At 38.4% G+C, this 17,785-nt stretch overlaps 1 long non-coding RNA gene across 1 annotated transcript; it reads left to right on the forward strand.

The window, feature by feature from the left end:
• The first annotated feature begins 6,598 nt into the window (after positions 1–6,598).
• On the forward strand, positions 6,599–15,112 carry LOC147830804 (uncharacterized). The gene is made up of 3 exons (XR_015526228.1): positions 6,599–7,629; positions 8,543–8,699; positions 12,358–15,112. It is a non-coding gene; the product is annotated as an uncharacterized LOC147830804 (long non-coding RNA).
• Positions 15,113–17,785: the final 2,673 nt, after the last annotated feature.

The following is a 17,785-nucleotide window of genomic DNA, read 5'->3' on the forward strand; positions in this document are numbered from 1 at the left end:
AACTTAACGGGCCATAATGCAAGTGTGTATGGGTGCATGTCCAAAGGAAATAGAGTCGGGTCTAGATCCTGAGCACGGAGATGCGTAAACAGGTGCCGTGAGGCATCCAGTGCAGTGATGAAAACGAACCAGGAGATGCCGGCTGATGCCCAGGGAAACAATTCGCCCTGAGAGAGAGGCTCGCGCTCTGGAGAGCACTTAGTTTCTGGAATCGTCCAGTGAGCTCTTGTCGGCCCTTGGAAATCCAGGAGAGAAGGTTCCCTGCAGGCACAGGACATCAACATGACATCATATTGATGTAGTATCACAACGTACCCCAACGTCGTGGTTTTTGTTTGGAAATCAAAATCGGGGTGACGTCAGAATCCAATGTCAGGCTATTGTCAATGTCTAATGTCCAACATAAAATCAACCGAATATCATTGTCTAATCATGTTACACCTTGACATTGTGTGGACGTTACAAAACTTGACATCTATCAGAAGTTGTATTTCACTTTCCAACACAAAATAAAATCAACCAAATATCAATGCTATTTGATGTCATTATTGGACTTCAAAAATCATTGTCCTTAGACTCTGGCTAGACATTGAATTTTGGTCATCTGACGTCATGACCTAAATCTAACCTAATATTAACATCTTATGACATTGTGTACCTGCCAGTGGTGGAAAGAGTACTGAAAAATCATTTTCAAGTACTATTACTTGCTTAAAATGTAGTGTGAGTAAATTATCTGTTGTAAATATATACTCAAAGTATGAGTAAAAAGTAGCCCTTTCAAAAGTACTCGAGTAGGGAGTAGTATGCTATAAAAGTTTGTAAAAGTAAATGCATTTACATGTCATTTGTGGATGTGTGTAAACGTAACATTCTGTAGTTAACATTCTCATTTAGTTATTGCCCTGCAGGCACACAATGTCATAGGATGTTTGGTTACATTTAGGTTGTGATGTCAGGTGACCAAATTTCAATGTCTAGCCAGCGTCTAAGGACAATGATACTTTGATGCCCAATTACAACATCAAACGACGTTGATATTTGGTTGATTTTAGGTTGTGTTGCAAAGTGACCAAAATCCAACATAGAGCCAATATCTTAAACCAGCATCATATAGATGTCAAATACCAATATTCATCAGATATGGCAACTGAAATTCAATGTGTGATAGATGTCATAGTGGTAACGTCCACGCAACATTAAGCCGTAACATCATTGGACATTGATATTTTGTTGATTTTAGGTTGGAAGTTGGACATTGACGTCGGCCTAACGTTGGGTTCTGACATCAACTTGATTTACATTTTCAAACAAAATGCAACGTCCCCACGACAATGGGGAACAACGTCAATATGGCGTCATGTTAACGTCTTGTGCCTGCTGGATGTTTAAGGCCATTTCGGTCATCATACAGTAAACATGCGTAAAGATGTTGGACATCTTCTTGGACACTTTTAATGCTTCCAAACAGTTTGCTGCAATTATAAATCGCCCATGTCTGTGTGCGATTTGATTGGACAGGAATAACAGGACTGATTTTTCTAATCCCCATAGACAAGAAAAAATAAAGTAGTGACTACAGGTTGAAGGAAAGTAGTGGAGTAAAAGTAGCGATACAGCACTTAAAATGTACTCAAGGGAAAGTAAAAAGTACACATTTTTTAAATCTACTCAGTAAATTACAATATCTGAGGAATACTACTTAATTACAGTCATTTGAGTATTTGTAAATTGTTACTTTACACCACTGGTACCTGCTGGGTTTAAGTTTCACGTACCCATATCCGCAGCAGCTTTCCTAGGTGAATAGCCTCTGACATGTTGGAACAAGGTGTGTAAGGGAGGTCAGCAAGTCAGATCCGTAACTTCAGGATAAGGATTGGCTCTAAAGGCTGAGCTGGTCGGGCTAAGGAGTGAAGCAGGCCTGGGCCAGAGGCACAACTGGGGGAACGGCCTCCCCGTGGCGCCCTCCCCCCTGTTCCCACATTATCTGAGGCATGGCCTCTATATGCTGGATAAGTTGGCAGTTCAATCCGCTGTGGAAACCCCTGATGAATAAATGGACTAAGCCGAAGGAAAATTAATGAACAAATTTTCTTTTTAACTTTTTTTTGAGAGTTTATGGCGTTTCATCTTCAGAATTTGCATCAGATTTTTGTAATTGTTGTTGTTTTTCTAACAACACACAGTGTTACACAGTATAATCAATCACAAACATTTCTGCTTTATGAGTTTTTGCAGAAATTCATAACCTGCAAATTAATTCCATCAAGTATTGCTCCTTTCTGACTTTGCTGTAAACAATCAATAATTTCGTAAATAAGTAAGGAGATGAGTAAAAAAATGAATCCATTTTTTTTTTGGATGGACCAGCCGTGTAAGATAGCAGTTTTATAGGAGTGTTCAAAAGAAACACTTTGCAACATAATAAAGGCAGCAATTAGTATTTCCACTAAATAATAATTTCATTATAAGCATGTTGTTTGTTATTACTGCCTAGCAATTACTCGCCTAATAAGTCTCAACATAAACACTGAATAAAAGGCAACATTTGTCAGGAGGAATGTGCTGCTTAAAAAACCTGTGTACATGCTAACACTACGGGTGATTATAAGAGTTCTCTGGCCAATCATTTCCAGCTTGTTTTTGTCACGTTAATTGCACTTTAGTGTGTTTTCCTTACATCAGCACTCAAACCAGCCATTAAAGCGTACAAAGACTAGACAAGGTCACAAACCACATAGCCGAGCGAACTCTCGTAATCAAGGTTAACGCTGCAAATCTTGACAGATTTGGTGATGAAATTACACGTCACGTCCCTTCTGCTAAAAATACATTTGATTGAAATGGACATGTCTAGCGAAACAGCACGGCAGATGGAGCCTAGGGTGCTTTTGCTTCCTTTTCAGCTATTACGGGGTCCTTTGAGGGCAAAGGCTGATCTGAGTCAAGAGGAGACCTGTGGATCACATGGTGCTGTCTGATATTCCCCCGTAAGCCTGAGGACAGTGTCAGAGAGTGATTTCGGCCCCTCGGGAGTGACCGGGCCCGCCGCTGTGTCCCGCTGTCCTCTCAGACAATAGGAAGGGTAATGGCCTCCCTAAGGCCTTTCCTATTCAGTCTGATTAGACCACCTGCATCAGAGGAACCCGCCACTACAACAATTAGCTCCATTTATCAAGCTCACATCCTTGAGAGTTGGAGCGAGAGAGAGAATGTGAGAGCGAAAATAAAGGGTAGAAAGTCTGAGCGGACTCGGATGAAAAGAAAACATAGACAATGGCGGCAAAATTGAGCAAAGACAATGGGGAAACGAAGGCTGATGGGACAGTTGAACAAGACAGAACATTGAGTCGTTTGTGAGGAAATTAACATTAGTGTAAAGGCTCAATGAATGCTAGGTTGTAAACTAGTTTGCAAGGACTGTTAGCAGCAAAATGATGTTTTTAAAGGAAAACTCCACGTTGTTTGGAAATAATGTAGGCTCATTTTGCTACTCCACTTGAGATAAACAGATGAGTTTTACCATTCTTGAATCCATTCAGCCAGTCTCTGAGTCTGGTGGAGCGATGAATCACTGAATCAGATTAGACCATTAGCATATTGCAAAAAAAAAATGACCAAAGAGCTCAATGAATGCTGTAAACTACTTTGCAAGGACTGTTAGCAACAAAGTGCTGTTTTTAAAGGAACTTTTATTTTGGAAATACTTTTGGCTTAATTTATACCTCCCCTTAAGATATACATTTGAGTTTTATAACCCTTGAATCCACTAAGCCATTAAGATTTTAGCTTAGCTTAGCATAAGTCATTAGCATCATGCTCAAAATTGACCAAAGAGCTCAATAAATGTTACAAACTAGTTCATAAGAACTGTTCATGACAAAGAAATGTTTTTAAAGGAACACTCCACTTTTTGGAAATACTTTAGGCTCATTTTGCAACTCCTCTTAAGATAAACAAGAGTTTTACCATTCTAAAATCCATTCAAACTCCAAGTCTGGTGGGAACGATTTTAGCTTAGCTTAGCATAAATCATTGAATCAGATTAGACCATTAGCATCTCGCTCAAAAATGACCAAAAGAGCTCATTAAATGCTGTAAACTAATAAGAAATGTTATTAACAAAGCAATGTTTTTAAAGGAACACTCTTTTGTTTGGAAATACTGTAGGCTCATTTTGCAACTCACCTTGAGATAAACAGTTGAGTTTTACCTTCCTTGAATCCATATAGCCAGTCTCCGGGTCTCTGGGAGTGATTTTAGTTTAGTTTAACATGGCCTAAGTAATTAAATCAGATTAGACCATTAGCATCGTGTTCAAAAATTACCAAAAAGCACAATGAATGCTGTAAATTAGTTTGCAAGGACTGTTCATGACAAATGTTTGTTGGAAATACCAGCCTGATCTCAGGAGGAAACGTAAGTATTTTACATTTTGTCAGTTTAGTGGCTAATTCGTACGAATTCGTATGAGTTCAGTCAAATGAAAATATATGATTTTAAAAAGGAGGAGTGGCACCTAACCCCAACCGTCATTAGGTGACAAGCAAATTGTACTAAATAGTTCGAATTAGATCATACTAATTAGCCACTAAATCAAAAAGTTACGAATTGCCGTTAGATTGTTTTGGAAATACTGTGGGCTTATTTTACTACTCCCCTTTAGCTGAACAGTTGGGTTTTACCATTCCTAAATCCATTCAGCTTGTCTCCAAGTCATTTGGAGCAATTTTAGATTTGCATAAATCATTGAATAAGATTAGACCATTACCATCTTTTGCAATGCCCCTTGAAATAAACAGTTGAGTTTTACAACACAATCTCACGGCAATTCGTAACTTTTTGATTTAGTGGCTAATTCGTATGAATTCATATGATCTCATTTGTACATTATTATCCCCCAATAAAAGTTGGGTTTGGGGCCAAGGTTGGCTGTCATAGCTTAAATCGTACATTATCATACTACTAAGCTCATATGAATTAATACAAATAGCCACTAAATTGACAAAATATACAATAGTCACGTTCCTAGTGAGATCAGGCTCGAGTTTTACCATCCTTAAATCCATTCAGTCAGCCTCCGAGTCTGGTGGGAGTGATATTAGCTTAGCTTAGCATAATTCATTGAATCAGATTAGACCATTAGCATCTCGCTCTAAAGATGCAAATGATAGTTTTTCTATTCAAACCTAAAGATAATTAAAAATTTCCTAGGCCGACATGGCTAGGTACTATACTCTCAATCTAGCTATACCGGCTTAGAATTTTGCAACAAAAAATAGAAATATTAGAAAAAAGTTTACAATTCTTGGCATGAACAGGCCTTTATACTTTGAAGAAAATCCAAAATGTTTTGCTTACAAACCATTCTGACATTCCTCTCTCCTTCAAAAACACAAGCCATGCATCTAGACGCAGCTTGTCTGCCGATATATTTTTTTTAAAGTTGGCCCAGCACAGCAGGTGAGTTGGATTAATGCATTTTTTATGCAAGTTCAGACACACTTAAACCGGAAAAACATAACTCTGTGGTCCCATTCTCACTAATCCCAGCATGCACTGGGGAATGAATAATTCATGCGGTTACATCGTTTGATCATTTGGCAGCATCATTTGTACCGTTGATGTTATATTTTGATGTCACTTTTAGGAACTCAATGACATTAAGAATTAATCATTTAAGGGCATGCATACAATAGTCTTCTCATTCAGACAATAAAAAAGTAAAATCATTTTTTTTATAAAAAAAAAAAAAAAGATTGGTAACACTTTAGAATGGTCCAACAGTAAATGTAGTTATTATCAATAGCTAAATTAAATAATCTTGTAAATCATTTATTGATCATAGTTTAACGTTTATTTAGCATTATTAAAATCTAAAGTTAAAGTTTGGCTTGGTAACATTAAAGGGGGGGCTGAACAGTGGCGTAGTGGGTAGCACTCACAGTAAGAAGATCGCTTGTTTGAGCCTCGGCTTGGTCAGTTGGCATTTCTGTGTGGAGTTTGCATGTTCTCCCATGTTGCGTGGGCTTCCTCCAGGTGCTCCGGTTTTTCCCACAAGTCCAAAGACATGTGGTAAAGGTGAATTGAGTAGGCTAAATTGTCCATAGTGGATGAGTGTGTATGGATGTTTGGAAGGACATCCACTCCGTAAAACATATGCTGGATAAGTTGGCGGTTCATTCCACTGTGGTGACCCCAGACTAATAAAGGGAATAAGTCAAGAAGAAAATGAATGAATTAGTCAAAGGGGTGGTCCAGAGTGTATTTTTAAGCCTTAGTTGTGTTTATAAAATGCAAAAAAGTGTGTGATGATAGCGTTATATATTTTCTTAAATTTTCTGGAACATATTTAAATTAAACTGTAAGCCCTTCCCTCTTTGTGTCATGTCCTTTGGAAGCCTAAATACAGAAACAGAACAAGCTCTGTGGAAATAGCAGCGTTTGGATGCCATTTTAGCTTTCTCTGCTATAACATTACAGCACCTCTGGAAAACGCCCCTTCGCTGCATGGGTGTATGCATGTGGTGAATGCATGTAACCTGAAGCGTTTGTAATCTCACTAACCCAAATTTTTTTTCTTTTTTTTTTTTTTGTAGTCCCCAAACTTTGTTCGCTGTAGGCTTTGCTAAGCTAAATGTCTCCCTTTGCTCTGAACTTTGCGCATATTACATTCCGAGATGTTGTTTATGTCCACACAGCTACATTACACATCAACTAAAGTTGAAAATATATTGTAGTGGACCACCCCTTTAGTTAATGCACCATGAGTTAACATTATTTATCTTAAATAACATCAATGTTAACAAAGATGAAAAAATACTGTAATAAATGTATTACTAATGGTTTGTTCGTGATAGTTAATACATTAACAAACAGATCCTTATTTTAAAGTTTTACCAAATCATTTATTAGGAAGAAATATCATATAGATTACGGGAAAGACTAACTTAAAGATATAGAGCACCTAAAAATTAAAATTTACTTTCAAGCGGTTACAGTCTGTCACAGAAGGAGGACTTGGACCAGAACTGAGTGAGTATGAAACGGGTAAAGTATTTTATCTTGCAGAGGAAGAGCAGTGGACTAGTGATGGAATGAACCGCAAACTGACGACGATGAGGAACACAGGTGAAATTAGGAAACACACAACCAGGAGGGAGCCACACTAGGAGAGAGACAAAGATACTGTGGATATACTTGGAACAGACAAGGTAAGTAAAGTATCTCAAACGTGAATAGACTGACCGTGATAGTACTTTCTACAAAAATAGAATTGGGATTTGGCCTAAATGTAAAATGATTTGTATTACATGTAAAGATGTATTTAACATAGGCTCATTCTGCAAACATAGCCGTATATACACGTTTCTGAAGATTACAAATTATGTAGCCAGAGCTTCTTTAAAACAAACGTTGCGGGGTGGTATGATGCTGTTCTTTTTCTCCTGGAACATATTTTGCTCTCCAGAAACATAACATAATCAGAATGAGCCTAGTTTGGATGTATTATATCCCATATTAACTTGCTATGATTTCCTTTATTATTATGGATCCATTATATTATTAAAGGTGCAGTAGGCGATTGTCTTCAGAAACATTTGTTGTTGTGCTGGTTGAAAGCAAGTGTGCCGCAAGCCTACGTTTGAGTGAAGGTTTCGGCCGTTAGATCGCCCCCTGGGGGCTGGCTGCAGTACAAGTCATAAAGCCCGCCTCCTCCGTGTTAATGAAGGAGACTTGAGCCCAAATAAAAAAAAATATTACACTTGCAATAAAATGTCTCGAAAGATAGTTCTGGTCGATTAAGGCACTGGTTATTGTGCTGAAATAGGTGCAGATCTTCATTTTTGTAAACAGTTTGTTTTTAGCAGTAATTTAATGCTGGGCGTGTCATCGTGATTGACAGCTGTGATTGACAGTTTCTCAAAGCGCGGCGTCTGAGCTTTGGCAGGAGACTGAAGTAGACTGAAATGTTATTATTCGATTTCTGTGTTATTTTACCATGACAAAATGAGTTCAGCAGTAAACTATAGTTTCTGACATACATGATCCTGGTGGAACACTGTTTATTCGCTAAGTTCAGGGCTTTTTTCGGGCTTTATTAGTTTGCTGATACACGCCTAGCCACCCAGATAGCAAAACACAGTTCCGGCTAGATTCTCGCCTGCCGGAGACTTATCTCTTAGAGCTCAGACTGACTAATGTTACCTCTGCTGGACCTACTCCGGATGCCTGGACTCACTACCCAATTCCAGCCCGAGTCAATCGAGCCAGATGCGGCGGCCGAGCGAGCAGGCGCTGCCGCATGCGAGCCGGAATCAGCCCGCGACGCCGCGAGTAAGTTATGCGCTGCGGCCTGGAGCTGGCGCGATTGAATATATAAAACCCTCATATTTGTTAACGTTATTACATCCATTTGTGTTGATATGACAGCAAACGCATGCTGAGAAGTTCGGGGGACGTAGTTGATTTTACATAAAGCGTTTGATTGGAAGCTCGACTCTGCTCATTTTCGCGGCTCCTCCTCTGGCTCCATCAGACAATCCTTCTGCGCATGTCTGGCTCCAATTTATTTATATATACATACATTTATATGTATTTTTATATTTCGGGTAAGTCATGAAACTAAAAAATGTTCATCCACTTAAATAGAGTTGGGCCGACATCTCTCATAATTCCGATAAGTAGGCTAAACTGTCTGTTCAATTCAATTCAATTCAGCTTTATTTGTATAGCGCTTTTACAATGTAGATTGTGTCAAAGCAGCTTCACATAAATGGTCATAGTAACTGGAACAGTGTGGTTCAGGTTTTAGTGTTTAAGTTCAGTTCAGTTCAGTTTAGCTCTGTTCAGTGTGATTTAATCATTACTGAGAGTTCAAACACTGAAGAGCAAATTCATCGATGCGTAGCTCTACCAATCCTGAACCATGCGAGGCAGTGGCGACAGCGGAGAGGGAAAAAAAAACTTCACCTGATGGGAGTGAAGAAAAAAAACCTTGAGAGAACCAGACTCAGTTGGGCACGACCATTTTAATTTCTCCGCTGGCCAAAAGTCTTGTGCAGAAATTCATTCGCCGTGGTTTATGCTGGAAGATGGCCTCAATGAAGACTCGTCTGTCCCTGGAGCGTCGCTGGAATCAGACACATGTTCTCCACTCCCCATGACCATCAGCGCAGCAGCAGCTCAGGATATGGCCTGGTCCCGAATATGGAATCCTTGGGGTCATCACGTCGCTGGTCTTGGATCCAATTAGTGACTCCGCCTAATCTGAGGACCTCGGGATGAGTATCCCCAGGTGAAAATAGAGAATAAAGAGAATAATTAGCGTAGCTGCTGTTCATAGTGTATATAAGCAAGATGTAGAAGCCAGTGTGGAACCCGCTAGGTGATGCACTGAGTGTATGCTTTACTAAACAGATAGGTCTTTAATCTAGTTTTGAACTGGGAGAGTGTGTCTGAGCCTCGGACATTACCAGGAAGGCTATTCCAGAGTGTAGGAGCCATGAAAGAGAAGGCTCGACCTCCTTTACTTGATTTTGCTATTCTAGGTACTACCAGAAGCCCTGAATTTTGAGATCTTAAGGAGCGAGTTGGTTCGTAGCGAGACAGAAGGTTGGTTAGATAAACAGGAGCTAGATTATTTAGAGCTTTATAGGTGAGAAGTAATATTTTAAATTCAATACGAAATTTAACAGGCAGCCAGTGTAAGGAGGATAAAATTGGGGTTATATGATCATATTTTCTGGACCTGGTCAGAACTCTGGCTGCTGCATTTTGTACTAATTGAAGTTTGTTAATAGAGGATGCTGGGCAGCCAGCAAATAGAGCATTACAGTAATCCAGTCTCGAAGTCATAAAAGCATGGACTAGCTTTTCTGCATCTGAGATGGATAGCATATTTCGTAATTTAGCGATATTTCTCAGATGAAAGAAGGCAGTTTTTATGACATGGGATATATGGTTTTTAAAAGTTAGATTGCTGTCTAATATGACACCCAGATCTTTTATAGTAGAGCTAAAGCTAACTTTGTATCCCTCTAATTGTAAATTGAGTTGCGAGATCTGCTGTGTGCAAGATTTAGGCCCAATAAGTAATAATTCTGTTTTGTCTGAGTTTAAGAGAAGAAAATTGTTGGTCATCCAGTCTTTGATATCTTTGATACACTCAGTTAGTTTAGAAAGTTCAGACGTCTCGTCAGGTTTAGTGGAAATATATAATTGAGTATCATCTGCATAGCAGTGAAAGCTGATCCCATGTCTTCTAATAATGTCTCCCATAGGTAGCATATAAATTGTAAACAGTAAAGGGCCTAAAACTGATCCTTGAGGCACCCCATACTTTACTGGGCAGATTTGTGAAGGCTGTCCATTAAGATTTACAAACTGGTAGCGGTCAGTTAAGTATGACTTAAACCATTGTAGAGCCTGTCCCTGGACACCTGTAGACTTTAAACGATTTATGAGGATATTGTGGTCAATGGTATCAAATGCCGCACTAAGATCGAGTAAAACTAATAGCGAGACGCACCCTCGGTCAGCAGCTAAGAGTAAATCGTTGGTTATTTTCACTAAGGCGGTTTCTGTACTGTGGTGAGCCCTGAAACCTGACTGAAACACTTCAAAAATATTGTTCGTCTGCAGATAAGAGCATAATTGAGTGGAAACAACTTTTTCTAGTATTTTAGACATAAATGGAAGATTTGAAATAGGCCTATAGTTAGCTAAGTTGTTGGTGTCTAGTTGCGGTTTCTTAATAATAGGCTTAATAACAGCTAGCTTGTAAGAGTTTGGAACATGGCCTATAGATAAAGAAGAGTTAATAATGTTAAGAAGAGGTTCTCCTATAGCAGGCAGCAGCTCTTTCAGTAATTTTGTTGGAATTGAGTCCAGCATACACGTAGCTGGTTTAGAGCTATTTATAATTTTTACTAACTCTTCATGTTCTATGATTTTGAAGCAGTGTAGGTTATTATTATGATTTAATGAAATATTTACAGGATTTGGAGTATAAGCCGGTGCAGAAAGTTTGGCATCTCCTATTTTCTGTCTAAAGCCTTCTATTTTATTACTGAAAAAATTCATGAAGTCATCACTGCTAATTTGCGGTGGAGTAGTTTGTTCCAAGGATGACCGATTATTTGCTAATTTAGAGATGGTGTTAAATAAAAATCTAGGATTGTTATGATTATTTTCTATCAGTTTGCGCAGGTGCTCGGTCCTGGCAGATTTTAGAGCCCTCCTATAGCTGTACATACTGTCTTTGTACGCAATTCTAAAGACCTCTAAACTAGTTTTTTTCCATTTACGTTCCAGGGCGCGGGTTGCTGTTTTGAGCGCACGAGTATGACTATTATACCATGGTATAGTTTTAATCTCTCTAGCCTTTTTTAATTTGATGGGTGCCACAGTATTTAGTGTGCTAGTAAAGATGGCATCCATACTGCTGGTTACTACATCAAGATCATTTGAGTTTGCGGGTGCATTACGAAATAGAGAGAGATCAGGTAAGTTATTTATAAATTCATCTTTAGTTGACGGAACAATAGTTCTACTAGGGCGGAGTATTGGAGCGGGTTTGCTGATTTCAGGTAAACATAGCTTATATAGTAAGAGGTAGTGATCTGTAATATCATCACTTTGTGGTATAATGTCTACGTCAATAACCTCGATTCCATAAGACAGAATTAGATCTAATGTATGCTTTAAGCGATGGGTTGGACCCACAACGTTTTGCTTTATCCCAAGTGAGTGTATTAAATCCATAAACGCGAGCCCTAAGGTATCATTAGCGTCATCTATGTGGATGTTAAAGTCACCTACAATTAGCATTTTATCAGTTTTGACTAATAAGTCAGAAATAAAATCAGAAAATTCTTTTAGAAATTTGACATAGGGTCCTGGGGGTCTATATATGGTGATTAAAGCGAGAGATAACATAGGTTTTTGTATAGTATCTGGAAGCTGAACATTAAGCGATAATACTTCAAAGGAGCTAAACATAAGTCCGTTTCTCTGTTTAATATTAAGGAAATCACTAAAGATTGATGCAACTCCACCACCACGACCAGTTTGACGAGCCTCATGTTTATATAAGAATCCTGGAGGAGTTGCTTCATTTAAGCTAATATAGTCATTTTGTTTCAGCCAGGTTTCAGTGAGACAGAGTGCATTAAGATTGTTTTCTGTTATTATTTCATTAATGATAAGTGCTTTAGGTGCAAGTGACCTGATGTTTAGGAGACCAAGTTTTACGAAATTTGTATTTTCACTTTCTACTGGTTTTTCTGGTTTGATTCTTACTAGATTTTTCCTGGAGCACACAGTACGTTTATTTCTTAATCTAATAATAAGTCTGTCAGCAAATGCAGATTTAAACAACTGCTCAGCTGTTTGTATGCAGCTTCTCTGACCGCTGTTTGTGCATAGACGTGGTGCCTGTTCACAAGATAGGGAGAGAGCGCTGTCGGCGAAAACCTGCTGAATCAAAGCTTATTCAAAACCTCAATCAATATTGGAGTTACCTTTGCACGCTGGAGACTGGATGACACCATGGCTAAAGGATTTCTCTTAGACAGGTAATGTTCTGTTTTGAAACATTTTAGCTTCACGCAAAGCAGATGTTGTTGTTACAAATGGGTTATATCTTCACAGAAGTGTTGTTCAGCCACTAAAATCTTCCGGTTAAAGATTGATAAAACTATTTTCAGTTTCACAAGGGACCTTTTACTGCATCGGTAATGAAGATTCTAATTAGTTTAACAACAAGACACAAGTAAATACCGCTATTCTGCCTAGTCTCTCCCTTTATTGTTTAACATGCAACTCTAAATATTCGCTCTGAAATAGCATGTCAGTTTGGCTTAGTAATGAGTGTACTTCCTTCACGCTGCCAAACAAGCACTAGTCGCTTTTAACACATGAGAGAGGGTTCCTTTGCTATCAACTTTAAGGTGTCCTGCTGAAAAAAACAGCTTAAACCAGCCTAGGCTGGTTGGCTGGTTTTAGCTGGTCGAGCAGTCTGTTTTTAGAGGGGTTTTGGCCATTTACAGGCTGGTTTCCAGCCATTTCCAGCCTGGTCTTAGCTGGTCAGGCTGGGAGATGACCAGCTAAAACCAGCTTGACCAGTTTAGCCAGGCTGGGAGCCCAGCCAAAACCAGCTATGTCCAGCTTAAACCAGGCTGGAAATGGCCAAAACCCCTCTAAAACCAGGCTGGTCGACCAGCTAAAAACAGCCAACCTGCCTAGGCTGTTTTAAGCTAGATTTTTCAGCAGGGTGCTCATGCTCCTGTTTCAGGAGGCGTGGCTCTGGATGGCAGGGGAGGGACTGTGATTCAGAGATTTATGCTAAGCTGTTAGCATTGTGGAAAATCACCTACTGCACCTTTAAACCTGTCCAATTTAGATTGTTTATAAATCTCTGAAAAACATTTCAGCGAACGAGTATCTGCTATTGACTCTGTCAAATAAATAATGACTGATCATATATGATGACTGATAGAAAACTCAGTCTATTATTTTGAATGCAATTCAGAAACAACGTTCCCCATTCACCCGTCTCGATCGCCGTATTTATGAAATAATAAAAACTGTTGTTTATTGTGTACATTATTTATTAACAATACATGAAAATATATCGATGACGAGGTCCGAGAAGACATTATTAACTTTAACATCCGTCGTAACCATATATGGTTCACCCCATGCCTGGATTGTGTGTCCTGAAACAAGTGTGGGTCTGCTTATTATTGGGCGTGTGTTCTACACAACTGCAACCCAACACTGGGAAACACCCATATACACTCGGTCACACACACTACAGCCAATTTAGATCATTCAATTCACCTATAGCGCATGTCTTTGGACAGTGGGGAAAACCTGAGCACATGGAGGAATCTCACCCCAACACGGGGAGAACATGCAAACTCCACACAGAAATGCCAACTGGTCTAGCCAGGACTCGAAACAAGCGACTTTCTTGCTGTGAGGGGACAGTGTTAACCACTGAGCCACCATATCACCTAAAAAAACAACATAATCTACAAATCAATTACTAGCTGCCTCTGATCCTTAGTTTGTTGTCTTCATTTAATTTACCAAACGCTCACGAAAATGTCTCCACATACAGATAGATGTGCTGGCCAGCAAATTTGTACACTTAATCTTAGCAAAAAAATAGTTTTGAGCAAGTGCCGAGAGCACAAATGTGAGAAATGTGTGTATAAAGAGTCTGGAGTAACCGTTGTTTAAGGACTAACCTTGACACCGCTGTGCTATAAATGTGAGACTAAATAGCTCAGCGTAGATGTACGGCAGCGATGGGCAATTCTTTCTCTCTACAGGTCTCCAGAGGGATCCTCCACTGAACCGAGGGGAGACGCGTGGCTGTTTTGTCTCGGCTAAATATAATATGCTATATTTTTCAACGTGTTTTAATTGAGCAGGAGGTATTTTTTATATGAAAAAAAGAGATATTATAGAAGCAGGCTAAAAAAAAAAACACAAACAGTTTTTACCGTAAGATTAAAAAAAAATGGATCACCCCCTCCAAGACTCCTTCAGAAACTCTTCCAGCTACTTTCCTCTTGAGGTCAGAGCCAACTTGAGACTCTGCCGCAACGCACTCTTGCCTGCCAAGCAGGACAAAATTACGCCGCTCTTATTTCTCACTCCGAGTTCTAGTGCTGCCATTTACCCAATTATTGGTATTCCAGCCCGTGTATGGCCGAGGTAAAGCACTTTACAACGCGTCAACATAAGGGCTTTGCTAATTATCCGTCCTCCGAAGCCGTACTTCATAATGGAGGGTTTTCGCGGAGTGCAGGGGTCTCCAATTCCCTCTCGGTCACCGTGCCCCCATAATCCCCCGTCTCATCACTGTTGTCAGCAAGACAGTATATCCATCGCCTGGAACCGTGGCCTTCGCAAAAGTCCTTAATTAAGTCCTGATCACCCTTTCCTCTCTCTCCCTCTCTCTCTTTGGCATTAGTGTGTTTAATTTCCTGCCTTCATATCTCTCTAACCCTCGCCGATATTTTATTAATCAAGTTTCGACTCATGTGTTTGGAAAAGGCCGTGCTCTCTTTTCCTAGCAAAAAAAAGGGAATGACAGTAAAGCTCTATTCATCGATTTAGCCATTAAGCGAGGCTTAGGCTGAATAATTCTGTTGAAACATTGCTCAGGGGTTCGTTCTGGCAATATTTAGATTACGTATATATGGATTAGGCTTTTCAGTCTGCTGATATAGTGTCTAGAAGACCTACAGATGTTGTTTTTTATTTGAATAAGGTGGAGAGATTGAAAGGTTCATCTCAGACTGTCAGGAGGGTGTTTGTTGTTTGAATTGAAAAGTCAGAACTACAGAAAATATCGTCTTTCAGTTTTATAAAATCTCTTTGTGTCCCATAAATGTGTTTTTGCATTACACAGCGTATCTTCTTTGAAAAAAAAAAAAAATCTTTAAGTAATTTTTTGTTTAACTTTTTTTTGAACATTGAAAGCCATCAAATTTAATTTCTGCGGACAATTGCCCACTTATCAAATTTCTAAAGTGTCTTGACTGGCAGGAAAGCACTTAATCCACATGGATAGATTTTTTATGAGCTTTTAAAAACACCATTTGTTAGACGAAGAAAGAAATCTATGCTTGTTTGTTTATATATATATATATATATATATATATATATATATATATATATATATATATATATATATATATATATACATACACACACACACACGCTTTCATCCGCTTGTTAAGTGTGACGTCACGCGAAGCGGCTTCCGGGTCCAAGCGCTCTATTCATCTGAATGAGGAGACTCATGAAGTGGTAATAATAAACGTTTACGAAGCGATTTAATACTTTCGAAAATCACGATTGCAGTATATATGTCCATGCCTAATATCCGATGTCAGAAAGTGATAAAAAAATTATATAAAATTAACTTAAATGTGTGATAGAAATAAAACATGATCATAAACGAATGATTTCTCCACTCATATAAATGGCGACTTGGACCCGGAAACAGTATTCCATACGTCATCACTTAACAAGCGGATTGCGTTTAATGAGGAAACACACTAAACTTGGAGGGCTCATGTGTAATGCCCTGTCTTTGACAGCTCGCAACTTCACCACAGACTTTCTGAGTAAATGTACATAAGACACTAATACTCCGATTTTAATATGATTAAGATTATATTCTTATTAAAAGTCTACCGTGTAAGCAGCGATTTTATTAACCTAAAGGAACACCAAGTCACGAAATGCGGAGGATTTTCTTTCTGTTCGCCATGCGGTATCAACTTACAACAGATGTCAAAAGTTAAAAATGAAACACCCGAAATTGCATGAAACTCTGGATAACCTCAAATATATATATATATATATATATATATATATATATATATATATATATATATATATATATATATATATATATATATATATATATTCATGTTATGGTATGTTAGTTTGGGAGGACATAATTAAAAAAAATTCAGTAAGATCATTAAATGACAAAGAAATTGACACTACGCACTACATACCATTAGATTGGCTCTGTTTGTATGTTAAGAAGAACGGCTTTTGAACATAGAACCCCATCGACTTTCAATAAATTATCCAAAATATATAGACAAATTACCATGTTTGTAAACATTCAGGATGCACACGCAGGGAGGTGGTACAAAAAAAAAAAGGAGCGCTACATACAGTTTGTTGTTGTCTTAGAAATAAGTTATATTGATTACATATTATATATACTACTTACATAATGCTTTCAGCTTAGTATAACAGCTCGTCACCCAGTGATAAGCACAGCGATTCGACAAAACTAACGTTAAAGTGAGCGGCGTTCATCTGACAGGTCCATTTGCGATAGCACCCTCCCAATGAATATTGGATAAGACGAAATGCATCCAGCTCGAAATATACAATCTCGTTGAAGGTTATTTCAGACCGAATATTCAAAACGCCGTGGTAAACAATATAGGGAGTGTGTCACAAGTTGTCACTGAATAAATGTGTGATTATAAAACCAACTTTACCTTAATGACTTACACTTTCACGTTTCATTCTTAGCACTCAGTGACCGCAGTTTAATTGAGAAGAACTGTTTATGTAGATTGGACCCCATTGACCTTGTCAATTTTCCCTAAATATATTCTTGCCATATACTCCACATGTACAGATTTGCAACAATGTGGGGGTGAATAAATATTTATAAATAATTATATTTATTATTATTATTATTATTATTATTATTAAGAACTATTTTTAACCATTGAACCTCTTTTGCTTTAATTTTAATGAACATAAACGCGATCAATTTTTAAAAAATACCTTGACTTTGATTAAGCCACGCAGTTCAAAGTAAATTTTAGATGAAGAGATCAATCTGATTCATAATACCTTCATTTATATCAATGTCTGATGGGATTGAAATGACATTAGTAAATGATAACATACTGTAGTTTTCTTGTTATGACAGTCATTGAATGTCAAAGAACTACATAATTCACACTATATAGCATCAAATTAGTTCTGATTTTCCAAAATATGCCTTTCCACAGCCAAACAAGTTTCTAACAATGTGAGGCTGAGTAAACAATGACACCATTTCCATTTTAGGCCAAAGCGAGCGTTCATTCCAGCGCTCCTTTGATCAAACTTTAAGATGCGTTAACAAACCCGCTCGACTTCCGCCTTGTTTTTCGTCAAACGCAACAAGAAGCGCTCACAGACCAAAAAACAAACAAATGCTGAGCAGCATTTGAAC

The sequence above is a fragment of the Danio rerio genome, chromosome 25, assembly GCF_052040795.2.
Source record: "Danio rerio strain M-AB ecotype USA chromosome 25, GRCz13ab, whole genome shotgun sequence".
Taxonomy (NCBI): Eukaryota; Metazoa; Chordata; class Actinopteri; order Cypriniformes; family Danionidae; genus Danio; species Danio rerio.